Genomic DNA, 7,730 nt, shown 5'->3' with positions numbered 1-7,730 from the left:
CATATGCAGAACCAAGTACTGTGAAAAAGACAGAAAATAATGTACAGAATATTGAATATTTTAAGTGTGCAAACAAGTGCCAAATGTTTATACTGAATGAATGAACACACACTGACGCGTATTATAAATTAAAATAGAAAACTGTTCCGAAACTGGTAATATGACAAAGTTTGTCGATTGGGGGAGAAATGTTGTCTTATGTTAACAAAAACAGAATGGAAACCCAGGGTGTTTAAACAATTTACTTTTATAAATAAACAATACTCATGTTAAATTGTGACTTTTAGACAGACTTTTCAGACTAGTGAACTGACGTGTTAGCTGTTGGCGTAATACTGTACATGTTATGAATAAACACCAATACAAATAACAAGAATACAGGTTAACAAGTGTGAAGTGTACTAAACTTACCCAATGACACTACTTGTTGACATGCCTACACTTAAGCAAAAGTACAGGTAGAATAGAATGCAACAAGTGAACCAACAAAAAATAGCATGTGGTGCAATAGTTCAATAAAAATCCAACAGAAGAAGAAGCCCTATGTCCGCTTACATTCCGTAACCTAAGATCATTTAACTGAATTTTTTTCATTCGAAATTAAGTGAAATTTTCTTAAGATTTTCCTTAACTTTGCAAATGTTTTCCCGTGAAAAAAAGTCAGTTTTGATTTTTTTTCAAGTTCTTTAGTTGAGTAACGTTAGTGAAAATTGCGTCTGCCCCCAATTCTTAAACAACCAGTAAAGTTTAGGAGCTCACCAACGCTGTGGGAGATATTTTTATTTCATATTTATTTACAGATATACACACAAGTGTACTGATTTGCTAACGGTTTAACATCTTTTCATTAAACATAATTTTAGACATAATGAATTTCCAATTAAACTTCGTTCTCAAAGTTATATTGGATATGTGCAGAGCGTCGGAAGTCTGAATAAACATGTAGATTGGAAGGGAATACATTTTGTGCATGATCAATGTTACGAGAGAGGCGAGTTTTGACAATTATTATTTGAGTAATGCTCATTCTATTCTACTACTGCTTTGAATTAGAAATGTAGTGTAATCTACACATTATACTATACGAGGCAGTCAATTTCAATTTGTATTGCCTCAATAACCAGTATAAGTATAATGCTATACAGTCGAACCTCGTTATCTCGAAGTCGACGGGATCGTTGGGAAACTTCGAGTTATCCGAGTATTCGAGTTAAGAGAGTTCCTATGTTTGGCATAAAGATTGGTAAAGTGTATTTATACAATGACAAGCGAACGACAAGCAAGTTTAATCTTTGATTTATTTATCTGAGAAATATTGGTAAACGGCAAAGTCGTTTGAATTTGCAAAATTACATTTCGTAGGTTATGCAAAATACAGGCAAACAGTAAAACATCTATCGAAACAAAAATTTCCATATTTCTGTTATAGTAAGAAAGTCGTCAGTAAATATGTCCCGGACTCCTCCATTTACACTTGTAGTAATAGCGATAAACTTTATCACTTAACATATTGTAACAAAAATCAATCTAGCACAGTAATAAACATGAATGATATAATATACGTGATATGAAGCAAGCAAAGTTATCAACATGTATTAAAACTACTTCTAATTCACTAACTCAAAGTTTCATATGCAGAACCAAGTACTGTGAAAAAGACAGAAAATAATGTACAGAATATTGAATATTTTAAGTGTGCAAACAAGTGCCAAATGTTTATACTGAATGAATGAACACACACTGACGCGTATTATAAATTAAAATAGAAAACTGTTCCGAAACTGGTAATATGACAAAGTTTGTCGATTGGGGGAGAAATGTTGTCTTATGTTAACAAAAACAGAATGGAAACCCAGGGTGTTTAAACAATTTACTTTTATAAATAAACAATACTCATGTTAAATTGTGACTTTTAGACAGACTTTTCAGACTAGTGAACTGACGTGTTAGCTGTTGGCGTAATACTGTACATGTTATGAATAAACACCAACACAAATAACAAGAATACAGGTTAACAAGTGTGTAGTGTACTAAACTTACCCAATGACACTACTTGTTGACATGCCTACACTTTAGCAAAAGTACAGGTAGAATAGAATGCAACAAGTGAACCAACAAAAAATAGCATGTCGATTTTATTTCTGTTGTTGGTTTTGTTTTGCAAACGTCATTTGTTATGCGTTTACATCATTGTTGTTACATAAAAATCATTATGTTAAGTGAATACCACTTCTATGTCCACATAATCTAAATCAGTTTTCAATGCAAGGTTGGTTCATTATCTCTCCAAAGCTATACACATGATCAATTCCAAAAAGGTAGACAATTTAAAAAACACAGTTGGAAACAAAACATAATAGAAAAAAACAATGAACATGGAAATGATTGATGTCCATCTAGTACAAGAAACAGATCCGGAGTTGACGTGGTCAACTACGGGAAGTGACGTGGTAATTTTTTTCATCTCGTAAACCCTTGTGAAGCTTTCTTCCGGTTGATAATTTTCTTGGTCTCAGCTTCATAAACTTAAACGTCCAACGCATTATAACCATCATATTGAGGGTCGAAGTATTCGTTGTGCCACTTAGTGTAAACACCATGATCATACTATAGCATAAAACGCAGTATATCTGCATCAATGCTAATAAGAATTTTGTCAAAACAGGACAACAGTTCGTTTGCAGGCATCCCATAATACCAAAACAAATTCCAGTGAAATCGTTTCTGGGAACTTTGCCATATCTGTTAATAATGTGTAATATCAAAGCACTTTTCACCTGCACGTTTTGCGCCATACCGAATGAGTTATCAAGTAAGTTACCATATACGTTTAACTGGCTAAGAATAATCTAAGATGTGATTCCGTAAGTTATTATCGTACATGGAAACTTCTCTAATCTAGACTGAGTATTTCGACGTCCTGTTTAATCCATCATAATCATATAAACGCATTATTAGGCAAATAAGACATGGGTATTGCGACGGTCTGTGTTTTGGGTATGTCATCTGTAACAGCGATCTGGCATTCGTAGTCTGCGTACGACTCGCAGGCCTCGCTCATATTGACACCCATTGGGTCAATAATGTGCCATTTTAAAAATAACACTTGCAAGTATCTGCAATATTAAAACCTTTTTATATTTATCAACTAAAATAGGATTTTTTCGTGTTTAGTTCTATAGAAATGATAATGAAATACAGATTATTAAGGATGTCATATAGTCCAGTAAGCAAACATATTCTATGGCGAGTTGTAGCGTATCTGAAGAATATTTTGTGAGCGACTGGTTTGCATTAAATTTTAATAATTGTTATGTGTACACTTCTCAGTGTTTATATTTGCGTCGTTGTTAGCAAGCAAGGAAAATGTATTTGAAAGAAAGTATCCATTTGTTCATGTTGCAAATTATGTGGTCGTGTACAAGTTGTAAATTAAATAATCTTAATATAACCATTCATACCCTGTCGACTCTCTTCTCATATAATCTTTAACTTCTCCATCACGTGACCGACTGACAGACATGTAGATAGATTGTTTAGCCTTGTAACAGTAGACAGCGTCCTGTACCATGTAGCACCCTATGGATAAAAGACCGCATGAATAAAACTTTGTAAGAATGGTATCTTATCCGTCAAATGTACACAAAGTGTTCTCGTGAAAATGTAAAACGATGCCAACATCAAAATATACTCAGGACATAATTTAAAATCCAATGGAAACGGAAACTGTATTAAGTGGATGCTAATGCGAGATTTGGAATAGATCGCACACAGAATATTTATTTTCAAAGCTACGCTGTCGTAATGAACCCGTGTAAATGTAGATAATATTACAATATCAAGCGATATAAAACGATTCAGATTAATCAATATCTATTTTGCGAAGCAATAATCATTGTAGACACACTTAAACCAATTTTTATCTCTAAAACATTTAATGGGTTGGACATTTGTGCTAATTTTGATAAATTTATAATTAACCAAACAATGTGAACAATAACATGAGTTAACCTGTCAAATTACCCCTAAGAATAAAACTTACCACACGCTGTTGGATTACGACTTCCATCTGCAATTTCCTATACAAAATATGTATATAATGCCTTGTTCCTAATGACCTCGGTCTGTTTCCAGTGGTACTCAGATAGCTGTTCGGCGCCCGTCATGTATATCTGTTGTTGTATGCATAATAACCATAGGCATACGGCTAGCGCCCTGGCAGGCAGTAGATATAGATGTTAGCTGAAAGTATAAATATATATGCTAACTAAATAAAAATAGACACAATAATCACTTCGTCATAAAATCGGTCAATGATAGTGGTTGTAATTGCATATTTCAACAAACAGACTTATTATAACTCCGTCATTATGGTTCACGCTGTCATGTTAACATTTATACTGAGCTTACCTATGAAGGAGTTACTTTTCCATAAACTATCCAGTTGGCGTATGACTACCTCCGATAAGTAGTTCCATTTATAGACTGTTTTCAAATTATTTTTGCAGATGTTTCCGATTGAAATAAAATGAGTTTAAATATTATGCTGTAGTCAATGATTTATTGTTATAACATTGTAAACAATACAAAACAGCTTTTAACCAGGATTACATCACACACGTTAAGCCTGTCTCAAGTCTCAATGAGGTTAACACATAATTATGCATAGTTATATATATATAAATATATCTATAAAAATATCCGGCTGATTTTTTGTATGTCCGTTGTTTCAATATAACATTCTCATTGTAGACGTTGTGTTAAAGCAAACAAACTAAATTTGTTATTGATGTATACAAACAAGATTCAGCACACTTGATTATTGTTTAATAACTCATTCAGTTTTCGGTTAGTCTTCTAACAATTCTCTCATTTCGATAGTGTCTCAGGTCGGATTTGTACGGAAATTTCAAAATGGTTTCCGAAGAATGGAAGTCAATGGAATCCATTGAAAATTGAAAATGTTTTTTTCCTGCAAAGTATTTGGTGAAAAGCTTGCTCAATTATCAAAATGTCTAAAGCAATTCTTGTAAAATTGCATTCGTCTAGCTTGTGTAGATGAAATCTTGCGAATGATTGAGTTCCTGGTTGACTGCAGGTATCCCTTTGCCCCTTTTCTAGTTTTCGTATGATGCTGTTTTTAAGAGGTAATCAGTTTCAATTCTAAATTCAGATACGTACTGTACGACGTGCTGTCAATCAATTCAAAAATAAAAATGCATTGGCCATGTCGATCAGCATGTCAAACCAACAGTGATGGCTAACATATAAGCTACACGGCAAGCGCGAGGATTTCGGTTTTCCAGATCTTGATCTTTCTCCCTATTGATAGTAACATCACCGCTTTACCAACATACACTTTTAGTATGCCGCAATTGATTCGGTTTTTATTAACTGTTTTTTTAATTTTTATTTCCATTATTGATGTCGACTGCTGACAAAAAAACGTACAGCACATGGTTTCCGTCGATGCAGGCTGATAAAGACTTTTGGAATGCTTTATGGTCAGTATCATGATATCACCCGGAAACATCTTACATCATTGTGAGGTATGAAGGTAGATGTTTTCGTTTTGCGCATAAGTGTGTCTTGTTCGTTTCATTGTCACTGCGGCGGCTATCCCTTTGTGGACGTTTGTTTTGACCTAGATTTATATGATGGTTGTCGTCAGCTGCGCCTACCCTTTCTGGAACATATGATTTTGTACTTTTTCAAGGGTTTCTGAGTAAATTTGTCTTAATGATTTTTATAATCTATATTCATCGGTTTTGAACTGTCATTTTGGATTCGTTACCACTGCGGTAATCTCTCGTATTTTTTTCTATTTTGTTTTGTTTGTTCTATATATATACTATTTTTAACGAAATCTGACTAACCTTTAGTGAAGAGACTTAATATATTCTTTGATACAAAATTTCCAGATAATAAACATAACATCCATTAGACCATTATTAAAAGAACAGATAAAGTTTGGGAAAGCAAAAATCAATATCTTAGTGTCAAGATGATAGATATGCAAAATAAAGCAACACGAATTCTTATTCAAGGCACTCAATTACGGAATCTCGTCCATCATACTAAGTACAAATTTGCAATTATCACTTAACAGTCAGAACTGTTCTCCTTAGATGATAGTACAAACCAAACGAGTTAGCATCCGGGATCGCAGAATTTTGCTTTTTGGAATAGTAGAAAAAATATTAAGAGAATATACTACATTATCGTTCGGATTTGTAAACGGGTTCATTCAATTGCTTTTATAACTTTCAATAGCAAATGGAATTTTGATGATAATATATTTTTTGATAGCACTAATAAGTCGGCATCAGATCCGCGCTATCACAAGGAGGCAAGTACATCAATATACAGTTGTTGCGGCCGAGAGAAACAGTTCATCTGGTGGGTCCCAACTCCGAGGGAAAATGGTTTTGACTGTTGACTGATAAGGCATGAAACAACTGTTTTGTTACTTGATCAATGAAAAACTTAAAGTTGAGTAAGTCACAAACCAACATTTAATAAAAAAAACACTTATTAAAACCTTTGAGGTGCTCATTCAATGTTTGTACTTCTGCCGGCTCAAAGTCGGTTATTGGTATTTCCTTTGCGTCACAGTATGCGGTTAAAATTCTGACGGCCCCCTTTATAATATTCTTCGTGTTAGCAGAGTCACGGTTCTCAATCAGTTGAAGTAAGGATTCATCACTGATTTCTTCAAACCAGTCCATGTCGAATGAACCGACAGACGACCGTCAACAATCCAGTACCAAAAACGCTTGATCATCGGGGTGCTTGTAATTATAGGTGCGTTCGATTACCTAACACGTGACCAGTCAACAGTCGTAGGGTAGCAATCACTAGTTAATCACGTGACCAGTCAACTGTCGTAGGGTAGCAAGTACCGGCTCATCACGTGACCAGTCAACAGTTTTTTGGTAGCACACATTAGCTATAGTTCGTTTGGTGAATTGTCTGGGAAACAGTCGAAATTGATTAATATGTATTTACATAGTGAGTCAGGTAACAACAAACTCTGTCTCCAGCACACATGCACACATGCAACTTTAAGCATCACACATGGAGGCATGTCTTTAAATGGTCTTATCTGTTAATAGAACGCTAAACAAAATAATTCTTTTTTTTTTTAAATCCTTCCTCGTACATTTGATTGAACATTATTGATGTTTAAAAGTAAATAATTATTTTCAAAATGTGATTTGAGTACATGTAGGTGCTAGTATTTTCTTCTCACGACTTGATAAAAATTGTGACATTATGTTGAACTTTTCGTTCACATTTTCAAAACGTAAGAACGTATTATCTCGGTAAATGTTGTTTAAATCAGTGGCATTTTCAACATTTTATTACGTAGTTCAAACATATTTATGGTTAGTAATACCATGTTTTAAAAAAAATGTACCATGAAAATATTTCAGTATGTGCAGATTTCATTATTGAAGTTCTCACACTCTAAATAATGCTTCCAAAACATCATTATTGTTACACATAAATGTACATACGCTTTAACGGTGACGAATCAACTTATCAAATTGACTTTAATCTCGTACATTTTAATATACATCCGTTTGACTGGTCATTTCCATGATGAAGGTGACAGAGAACGTAATGTGATAGTCATCTAAACATTACACATACACAGTTCACTGGTTGTGCTGTATGAATCTGTATAAAATAAATTAATAGTTCAGCAAGCATTTGACGAAATTGGT

This window comes from Mizuhopecten yessoensis, unplaced genomic scaffold (genome assembly GCF_002113885.1).
Source record: "Mizuhopecten yessoensis strain PY_sf001 unplaced genomic scaffold, ASM211388v2 scaffold11091, whole genome shotgun sequence".
NCBI lineage: Eukaryota > Metazoa > Mollusca > Bivalvia > Pectinida > Pectinidae > Mizuhopecten > Mizuhopecten yessoensis.
Note: the sequence above shows the minus strand (reverse complement) of the source record.